The following is an 11,295-nucleotide window of genomic DNA, read 5'->3' as shown; positions in this document are numbered from 1 at the left end:
CAATGAACACATCCTGAATTTCCAGATTAGGAGTATCCAAATTTCTCTGAATGTGATGGATTAATGTTGAGCATCTATACTGTGCATCTGTATAATACATGTTTTGACAGCAGACTTGAATTCACACTCTGAGGCTATTTGGTTAAAAATAGAATGGATAATACTCTAAATAGTTGTTCTTTGTCATGTATGTTAGTTGATGGGATAGTTGAAATCACATTGCACTATATGAACCAAATTTCTGCACAATCTGAATTGATAGCAACAGAATTTTATAAAACTGTGGAATTGGAAATTAGAATACATAACTGTGCTGAAAGTGAGTTAGACATTAATTTGGGAATATCCGAAATGCATACTTGATTGTAAAATGAATACAATTTGTGAATTTTTGCTGATAGCACAAAATTGGTTTGAAAAATTGGTCAAGGCATGTAATTATCTTTTTGCGTTACCCTGATATTTGATAAGAAGAAGCGAGCTGCATCTTCCACAACTCCAACAAGAAGATCCAGCAGAAATCTCCAAGCTGCAGCATCAAAGAGGGCTAGAACTAATGGTGTCTCAAGTTCTTCACCTATTCAGATCTCTGAACCCTCACCTTCTCCTTCACCTCAGACAAGGTCATCTGCACCTGTATCTGAACCTTCACCTTCTCCACCACCTCAGACGCGAACTCCTGCACCTTCACCTTCGCCATCACCTCCACCAAGAACAGCTGCACCCTCAGAATCTTCACCACCTGCCACACATGATCCAAGATTCAGAAGTTTGGCTCATGAAAACTTTTTCAGAGCCAATATTCTAAGAAGAAAAATTGTTCTTGATAGAGCATTCCAAATAGCTGGGAACAATTACCCTGAATTCAAGGAGGAAATCTAGAGAAGAGGCTGGGAATTCTTCTGTACAACAGTTGGCCTAGGTTGGAGGGAAATTACTCAGGAATTCTATACCAATGCCATGAGGTTTAAAGGAAAAGGAATCCCTAAGTTCAGCTCCATGGTCAAAGGCATGAGGATTGACTTCTCTCCAACAAACATCAATAGGGTGCTGGAAATTAATTCTGCACAACATGCTGCACAACTGGACTTCAAAACATTTAAGGAAAGTCCAGATATTGATTTTGTGCAAATTCTGGAAAGGATTGGAAAACCAGGCACCACATGGGAGCTTAACCAATCTAAGAAGTCAAAGCACATTGTCACCAAAAATCTTCTGCCCTTTGCCAACGTATAGAGCATATTTATCTTAAATTCTTTCATGCCTGTCAAACATAGCTCCACACTAGCTGTCAAGAGGGCTGCTCTGCTTTTTGCCATAGTCTCTGACATCTACATAGATGTGGGAGAAGTAATAAGTGAATGTATTTTGGGAATACTGAAGAAAAAAAGGGATTCATTAGCATTCCCTTCAGTAATTACATTACTTTGTGAAGACGCAGGAGTAGAGTTTGGTGATTACCAAGAGAAAATCAAAGCTGCACCATCCATTTCTGCAGCTCTGATAAAAGAGATTTATGCAACTGTTTCCTGCACCTCTGCAGCCCCAATTCCTTCACAATTCAAGAAAGAGAAACCGATGATGATGAAGGACACTCTGAAGCAGCTAGCTGAAGGGCAGAATCAATTGGCTGAAAGGCAGACTGAGCTGCACAATAGCCTCAAAGCTGGAGTCATGTTAATGGAATGTATTATGCTGAATATTGGTCAGAAATTGGGAATGACCAAAGATGAAATGTATCATACTCCAGACTTGGTAGAGAATGCCCAGTGCCTTCGTTCTTCTATTTTCAAGAATATGCCAATATACAGAACCCACTTTCCTCAGCAACCATTTGAAGCAGTAGTGGAAGAAGAAGAAGAAGAAGAAGGTTCTGAAGAGGAAAGCTTAGAGGAAGAAGATGCAGCAGAAGACTAGTTTAGGAATTTATTTTCTGTTATTAGGAGTTTGTAAATTTTTGGTAGTTTTAAACTTTTTGGGTTGTAATCACTAATTGGGTACAATTTGGGTTAAATTTCACATGTTCTGCATTTATATTAGTTTTCTAAATAATTACCTTCCTCTTGCTGCAAATTGATGGAATTCTGGTGTTTTTGTGCAGAGAATGTCACACACACAACACTCACACACATTGGATGGTGACTCTTGCACAAGCTGCCATGAAAGGGGGGTTTCATTCTCTACCTCTTATTCATGTGTTAGCCTCACATTACACTGAATTGTTTTTGAAAAACACTAAATACTAGAATAAATAATAAACTGCTGGCTGTGAATTCTATGTGAATTTTTTTTAAAAAAACGTATGTGCGTATTCAACCTTAGCAATATTTATAGGCACGCCTAAGCACGTGACTACTTTGGAGAATAAAAGTGACTTTATGTTATTAAAAATCCCAGCGTTATCACTATTATGCGTAAGAGTGAATGTTCCAGAGAGTGGATTTTTCAGAGTGAGGCGCGCATTATCACTTTGCTCAGCGCGCGTTATCACTATTGCTGAGCAAAGTCATAATGCGCAGCAAAGTGATAACTTTTTTTCAATAAAAGTACTAACGCAGAAATATTAGAAGTTTACTTACCTATGTGTAATCACTTCTGATAGAAAAAGGAAGCGTTCCAGAGAGCTCATTTTCCCATCTGTCTCTGCGTGATCACTTTTATCAGTAAAAGTGATTGTTCCAGCAGAAAACCTCAAAATGCATTCTCTGCGTAGCTTCTTTTCTGCGATAAAGTGACTCCTCTCATTAATCAAATACCTCTAAAACCTCAATTAATTCAATTTTCACTCTTGAATCCATCAAATACACACTCTCCACATTGAATCTCAATTCAAGTATCTCAATTGTGCCTTAGAAAATCAGATTCAGCAGAATATTCACATACATTATGCAGAAACTTCCAGAAATTGGTAAAATCAGATTATGCAGAATCTTAAACTCTTAACTACACATTCACCTCATCAATTCTTAGATTAAGCAACCAAATGCACCTCAGAAACTCAGATTCAGCATTATCTGTGTAGAATTTTTGCAGAATATCTGAAATTTACAGAACAATAATATGCAAAATTCTAAAAAAACACTATAGAAAGCTTAAACTGGGTTAGAAATGTGAGTTGCCTCTCACAAAGTGCTTCTTTAATGTCACTAGCTTGACATTAGTTGTTCCTCACTCAAGAGGAACCAATTTCAAGCATGATATGTTTCTTACAAACTCCTCTCCATGATAGATCTTCAATCTTTGGCCATTGACCTTGAATTCCCTCCCTGTTTTCTGATCTTCTATAAGAATTGCTCCAAAGGGAGAAGTCTCCTTAATTAAAAATGGTCCAGACCATCTAGATTTCAGTTTCCCTGGAAACAATTTTAATCTTGAATTGAATAGCAGCACTTGCTGGCCAGGTCTAAAATCTTTTTGTAGAATGAACTTGTCATGGATTCTTTTGGTTCTTTCTTTATACAACTTTGCATTCTCATAAGCTTGTTGTCTGAATTCCTCCAATTCATGCAGCTACAGAACTCTCTTCCTTCCAGCACTTGACAGATTGAAGTTAAGCCATTTTGTAGTCCAATATGCTCTATGTTCCAGCTCTAGAGGTAGGTGACAGGCCTTTCCAAATACTAATTGGTATGGAGACATACCAATTGAAATTTTAAAAGCAGTTCTGTATGCCCACAATGAATCATCCAGTCTTTTTGACCAATCCTTCCTTGAGCTGTTCACTACTTTCTCTAGAATTTGCTTGACTTATCTATTTGAAACCTCCACTTGTCCACTTGTTTGTGGATGGTATGGAGTAGCAACCTTATGCTTCACACCATATTTCATTAATACAGCTTCAAGATACTTGTTGCAGAAGTGAGTACCTCCATCACTTATCAGCACTCTAGGCACACCAAATCTTGAAAAAATGTTCTTTCCTATAAAAGAAATCACTACCTTTGCATCATTTGATCTGGTAGGAATTGCTTCTATCCATTTAGACACATAATCCACTGCCACTAGAATGTATTCATGTGAAAATGATGGGGGAAATGGTCCCATGAAATCAATCCCCCATACATCAAATAGTTCCACTTCTAAGATGTTGGTTAATGACAGCTCATGTCTTCTTGAGATATTTCCAGTTCTTTGACATTTGTCACAGTTTTCCACATACCTCTTGGCATCTTTAAAGAGTGTAGGCCAAAAGAAACCTGCTTGCAAAACTTTTGCAGCAGTCCTTGAACTTGCATGGTGGCCTCCATATTCTGAATTGTGACAATGCCATAGTATCTCAGCTTGCTCACTTTGTGGAATGCACCTTCTTAGTACCCCATCTACTCCAATTTTGAATAGGTATGGGTCTTCCCACACATAGAATTTGTTGTCATGTAAGAACTTCTTCTTTTGCTGCCAAGTAAACCTCTTTGGAATGAATTGAGTGGCTTTAAAATTTGCAATATCAACAAACCAAGGCATGTTATCCACTGCAAATAGCTTTTCATCTGGAAATTCTTCATTTATTTCCAATGATTCAGTGGTTGAACTCTCCAAAGGTAATCTGGATAGGTGGTCAGCAACATTATTTTCTTTCCCTTTCTTGTCTTTGATCTCTAGCTCAAATTCTTGGAGGAGTAGAATCCATCTTAATAATCTGGGCTTTGCATCCTGTTTTGTCAAAAGATATTTAAGAGCAGCATGATCAGTGTATACAATCACTTTTGAACCCATTAAATATGATATGAACTTATCAAAAGCATATACAACAGCTAAAAGTTCTTTTTCTGTTGTTGTGTAATTCACTTGTGCAGGATTTAACACTTTGCTTGAATAATAGATAGCATGTAATTTCCTATCTTTTCTCTATCCTAACACAGCACCCACTGCACTATCACTTGCATCACACATGAGTTCAAAAGGTAATTTCCAATCTGGTTTTGCAAGAATAGGTGCAGAAATCAGTTTCTCTTTTAAAACAGAAAACGCATGCAAACAATTATCATCAAATAAGAAATCTGCATCCTTTATAAGTAAATTACTCAAGGGTTTAGCAATCTTGGAAAAATCTTTTATGAATCTTCTATAAAAACCAACATGTCCTAAAAAACTTCTAACTCCCTTAACATTGATAGGTGGAGGCAATTTACTAATGACTTCTATCTTAGCTTAGTCCACCTCCATTCCTTTCTCTGAAATTTTGTGACCAAGGACAATGCCTTCTTGTACCATAAAATGGCACTTCTCCCAATTCAACACAAGGTTAGTGTCTTGACATCTTTGCAAAACAGTGGATAGATTAGCTAAACAATCATCAAAAGAATCACCAAAAACAGAGAAATCATCCATGAACACTTCTATGATGTTTTCTACCAAATCAAAAAAAATAGAAAGCATGCATCTTTGGAAAGTGGCAGGGGCATTACACAAACCAAATGGCATTCTCCTATATGCAAAGACTCCAAATGGACATGTAAATGCAGTTTTCTCTTGATCCAAAGGATCCACAGCTATTTGGTTGTATCCTGAATACCCATCAAGAAAACAATAAAATGAATGTCCAGCAAGTCTTTCTAGCATTTGATCTGCAAATGGTAGTGGGAAATGGTCTTTTCTGGTTGCATCATTTAATTTCCTATAGTCTATGCACATTCTCCATCCAGTCACAGTCCTAATAGGGACAAATTTATTCTTTTCATTAGGTACAACTGTCATACCACCTTTCTTTGGAACAACTTGGACTGGACTTACCCAATTGCTGTCAGAAATAGGGTATATTATTCCTGCATCTAACAGCTTCATGACCTCCTTTTTAACTACCTTTTTCATGGCTGGGTTTAACCTCCTTTGTAGCTGCACAACAGGCTTAAAATTCTCTTCAAATAAAATTATGTGCTTACAAAATGAAAGATTTATACCTTTTAGATTTGCAATACTCCATCCAATTGCAGATTTGTGTTCTCTGAAAATTCTCAGCAGTTTTTCCTCTTGTTCTTCCTTAAGTTCATTATTGATGATGACTGGATTTTCATGTTTCTCATCCATAAATGCATATCGCAGGTGGGAAGGAAGTTGTTTCAGCTCTAGCTTTTCCTTTTCCTCTTCTTTATCATCCTTTTCTAGCTTCTCCTTCACGAAATTTTCTGCAGATTTTTTAATTGGCAGAGCTTCTAGTTGCTGCTGCACTTCCATGATGTATTCTTCATGTAGAAGTTCAGATTTGTTATTCCCTGCAGATATTATTTCTTCTAACACAGCAAGTTCATCAATTTCATTAATATGGCGTTGTGTAATAAAAGCATCCAGTATATCTACCTTCATACATGTACTATCTTCAATTGGATATTTTAAAGCTTCAAACACATTAAACACTACCTTCTCATCTTGAACTCGAAGCATAAGTTCACCTTTCTGCACATCTATTAAGGCTCTCCCGGTTGCAAGAAATGGTCTCCCTAGGATCAAAGGGATGTTAGAATCCACCTCCATGTCCAGAATTACAAAATCTGCAGGAAAAATGAACTTATCAACTTTAACTAATAAATCTTCAACAACTCCATATGGATAAGTGTATGATCTATCAGCTAGCTGCAGTGTAATGTTGGTGGGCTTCACTTCCTCTATGCCAAGTTTCTGCAGAACAACCAATGGCATCGGATTTATGCTTGCTCCCAAGTCACACAATGCTCTTCCCACAGTGCAGTTTCCTATTTCATAAGGAATGCTAAATGATCCAGGATCTTTCAGCTTTTGAGGAAGCTTTCTCTTGAGAATGTCACTGCACTCCTCTGTCAAAGGTACTGTTTTATCATGCTCTAGCTTTCTTTTTCTGGAAAGTAGTTCTTTCATAAACTTTGCATATGAAGGCATTTGCTCCAAAGCTTCTGCAAAAGGAATGTTAATTTGTAATTTCTTAAAGACATTCATAAACCTTTCAAATTGTTCCTCTTGTTTAGGATTTTGGACTCTTTGAGGATAGGGCAGCCTCTTGTATTTTTCGGGATCTATTGGCTTACAAGCTTCCTCAAAGAGTTGTTTTTTGGTTTTCCTCTCAGAATTCATAGGAACATCTACTTTTTCTTCTGAATGGTCTTTCTTCAATAGCTTAAAATTTCCTTGTTGCAGATCTTGTTCAATTTTTCTCTCTGCTGCATCATTTACTTTCTTTTCTGCTGGTTTAGGACTTGCAACTACAGCTTCACTCCTTGTAGTTATGGCTTGACATTGCTCTTTAGGATTGATTACTGTATTGCTTGGAAATCTTCCTTCATTTCTGCTGGATAGTTGTTCAACTAATTGTCCGATTTGTGTTTCTAGTTTCTTCATGGAAGCTTCTTGGTTTTTGAAGCTTGTTTGAGTCATCTTCATGAATTGCAGCATAGTTTCTTCCATCTCAGTCAACCTCTCATTCATAGGCTCAGAAAATTTCTGATTTCCTTGAGGTTGAGTGGATGAATTCCTCTGAAAATAAGGCTATTGTGTTGCTGGACCTGCATTAGAAAAAGGCAAATTTGAGTTAGAATTCTTTGCAGCAGAATATTGATTATTCCAATTAGAATATTGCTGAGTTCTATTATTCGAAAATTGAAATCCAGGGGAATATGATGGCTGTTGTCTCTGAAAATTATTCATATAATTCACTTGCTCTTGTGGTTCACTTGTGGATGCCTCACATGCACCATTTACATGGTTTCCTCCACAAAAATTACAACTTAGCTGACTGGTAGGCATACTCTCTGTTTACAGATTGCTGATTTGTTGTGTCAAGGCAGCTAATTGTTCTGAAAACATTTGATTTTGTAGCTGATTCTGTGCAAGAAAAGTTTCCAGAACCTTAGCTTCATGACCAGAATTTCTTCCTTGATTTCTTGAGTTTGAATTCTGATACATTGAAGATGTCATCATCTTAATAATTCTCTGAGCTTTTTCCAAGGACTTTGTATTTAATGAACCTCTAGCAGCAGCATCAACCATTGTTCTTGTTACTGCATTCATCCCATTATAAAAAGTTTTCAATTGCATCCAATCTGGAATACAATGATGTGGACACCTTCTAAGCAATTCTTTGTATCTTTCCCAAGCTTCATACAATGATTCTCCTTCTTGCTGCACAAAGGATGTAATTTCTCCTCTCAACTTAGCAGCTTTGGATGGAGGGAAGTACTTAGTTAGAAACTTATTCACAAGTTCTGTCCAGGTTGTGATGCTTCCTTGTGGTTGAGCTTGTAACCAACATTTTGCTCTATCTCTCAAGGAAAAAGGAAATAGTCTTAATCTGATAGCTTCTTCACTAACTCCATTCATTCTTATGGTGTCACATAGCTGCAGAAAATTTGAAATATGTAAGTTAGGATCATCAGAATTTCCTCCAGAAATCTGATCCTGTTGGACTAAATGTAGTAGGGCAGGTTTGATCTCAAAATGGTTGGCTTGAATAGTTGGCCTAATTATAGAAGAGTTAAAGCCTAGCATGTTAGGAATAACATAGTCCCCTAATGTTCTAATTATGTTCTGCTCTGCCATTTCTATTGCTGGATTTGGTTGTCTCAAAGGTGTAGATGTTCTTTTCACTCTAGGATTACTCTGAAATTCTGGAGAATGGACAACTTCTAATTCACTATCACTCCCTATGGCTTTTTCTGCTCTAGATTCTTTTCTCAATCTTCTCAAAGTTATGTCTATGTCAGGATCAAAGACTAGAATTGATTTATTCTTGTTTTTACCACGCATATACAAATCAGATTAAAGCAAAATTAGACTACAATTGATATTCAGAAATGCACAACAGAAATCATGCAAAATCTATTAGTAAAAGCATATAGAAACTTAAATCTAGCATTTACAGAATTGTAAAATCATGTAAAAATATGCAGAATGGCAATTACAAATATGAAGAACAAATGAAACTGAAATTATGCAGATAAACAAGGATGTAAAAATTCTATGCAGCAGACAGAAATATTATGCAAAATACTACACAAGGTGCAGTGAAATTATGCAGAAAGCAATTTGAAAGCAAAGCAACAAAATAAATGCTCAATCTAGTTACTTTTCTACTACTAATGATATTGAAATGCAAAATTCCCCGGCAACGGCGCCAAAAACTTGTTCGCAATCTACACTAGCTAGTGCACTAGGATTGCAACAAGTAATGAGTAAATTTAAGATCCAAATATCGTCTCCACAGGGAATTTAGGTTTCAAATAGTACTTCATAGAATTATAACCATTTAAGCTTTTTCAAAATTGGAAGGAGAGTAGTAACATGTAATAATAGCAAACTAGAACAATTAAAAGTAAAATGAACTTGCAGAAAACAGAACAATGAACACACAGTTATGTGATAACAGAGGAAGAAACCATAGCTAGGGAATTGCTTCACCAAAACTCCAATGTTTAATCAATAAAGTTCTGAATTAACAAGCAATTGGAAAGAATGACAATCAGTTTCACATTATATTTTTCAGAGGTTAATTCCTTAACTCAGTGAACCTAACATTCAATTAAATCATTCTAATTCCTTAGATCTGATTCAATTCAATATTGCTTTAAGTGTAAGAAACCAGAAGATTGCAAAATCAAAGCCTCTTATCCCTAAGAAAACTATAATCTCGGTGATTGGTTCAGATCTGAAGAACAAATTCAATTTCCATTGACAAGAGTTCCTCTGAATTTAGTTAATCAAATTTCCATTCAATTTCCACGTGAAGTTCAGAATCAATCACTCAATCTATTCCAAAGCTTGAAATTCAGATCCAAATCAATTCAACATGTTCGTTTCAGATCTACAATCCCTAACTATGAACGAATTACACAGCCATGGCAGTAGAGGAAAGAAAAGAAAGAGAAGAAGAGAAGAAGAAACTCAAAAATGCCATGGAAGCTTGCTCCACTTCAATTCCTTTTCGTGAAGCTCCAAGATTCGAATCCCCACTCCTCTCTCTCACTTCCTCTAACAAGAAGCTAACTAAAAAAAACTGAAAATGAACATAATCCCCTTTTTTTCGGATCATTTCTAGTATTTATAAAATTTCTCAGATTTTCACATCATCACTTTTATGAGAAATAGTAGTTACGCAGAGAGTTTTTGGTTGCGTGTTAACACTTTTCCCAGAAATAGTGGCCACGCGCATTTTCCTGATATTGAGAGCTCTCTGGAACTATCACTCTTGATGATAAAAGTGACAACGCAGAGCCAAGGTAGTTGCGCGTTATCACTATTGCTGATAAAAGTGACTACGCGCAACTCGCCAAGTTGAAGACTCTCTGGAACAATCACTTTTGATGACAATAGTGGTTACGCAGAGCTTTCCTGATATTTTGCCTCTCTGGAACTATCACTTTTAATGATAAAAGTGATAAAAGTGGTTACGCAGAGCTTTCCTTCTTCTTTGAGTTCTGAAGTGATCACTTTCACTGACAATAGTGATCACGCCCAGTTTGCAATTTCTTATTCTTGTGTTTTTGGAGTCCAGACTTGCTTCTTTCCTCTTCCTTGTCATCAAACCTCTATGGATATGATCCTTGCTCAATTTATTCCTTCAAAAACAAGATTAAAAACTTAATTCCTAAGCAAAAATTTCACAATTGCTAAAATAACTACAAATTTAAACAAACTTCAATTCCTTCTCTTTTTCGAAGTTTTTCTGCTTTCTTTATATATTTTTCTTATCAAATGTGTTAGAATTATGCTAAAATATTAGTCAAAATATGGATTCATCAACGACACCCATCGCCACCACCACCATCCATTTCTCGTTCACCACCATCCACCATTGGCTGGATTGATCGCGATCCGGACAACTTGCCGCATTCTCCTCGCCCTCGGCCAGCGAATTTTACGTGTAGACTTTTCTTTTATATAGTGATGGGTTGATACTGCTTATAGGACTTTACTTTTAATTTTGAGATACTATACTTTTGGGGTTTAATTTTGCTACTGTAATTACTTTGGACTCTTTGTTTTGAATGATTTTTGCCTCATTCCTCTCATATGATTGATTTCTTTACGCTCCTCAACTCGATTTTAGAATTTTGCAATACAAATATACGTATTCTTATCATTTAATGTGAGATTGTATTATGAATGATGGAATAGTCCAATGATTGATGATAATGTGAGGGGATAGAGAGGATTGTTTGTTGAGCTGTTATTTAAAAAATAAAATAATAATAGATAAATTTTATGGTCATGAAAATTTCTCTCAATGGTTTGTTTGTGTGTGATGTTGGGCTGAGATAATACTAAATTGTACAGGGAAACGATTATGATATGAAATTTTTATTTTTGAAATAAGCTAATATTAAATAAGGCATG

The 11,295-nt window shown here is 36.2% G+C and overlaps 1 non-coding gene across 1 annotated transcript; it reads left to right on the top strand.

The window, feature by feature from the left end:
• Window positions 1–8,011: 8,011 nt before the first annotated feature.
• On the top strand, window positions 8,012–8,118 carry LOC113860322. Its single transcript, XR_003503776.1, has one exon. It is a non-coding gene; the product is annotated as a small nucleolar RNA R71 (small nucleolar RNA).
• The last annotated feature ends 3,177 nt before the right edge of the window (window positions 8,119–11,295 follow it).

This window comes from Abrus precatorius, unplaced genomic scaffold (genome assembly GCF_003935025.1).
Source record: "Abrus precatorius isolate BTA unplaced genomic scaffold, Abrus_2018 Scaffold2, whole genome shotgun sequence".
Lineage (NCBI taxonomy): Eukaryota > Viridiplantae > Streptophyta > Magnoliopsida > Fabales > Fabaceae > Abrus > Abrus precatorius.
The sequence above is the reverse complement of the archived record's forward strand: the minus strand, read 5'-3'. Positions and strand labels throughout refer to the sequence as shown.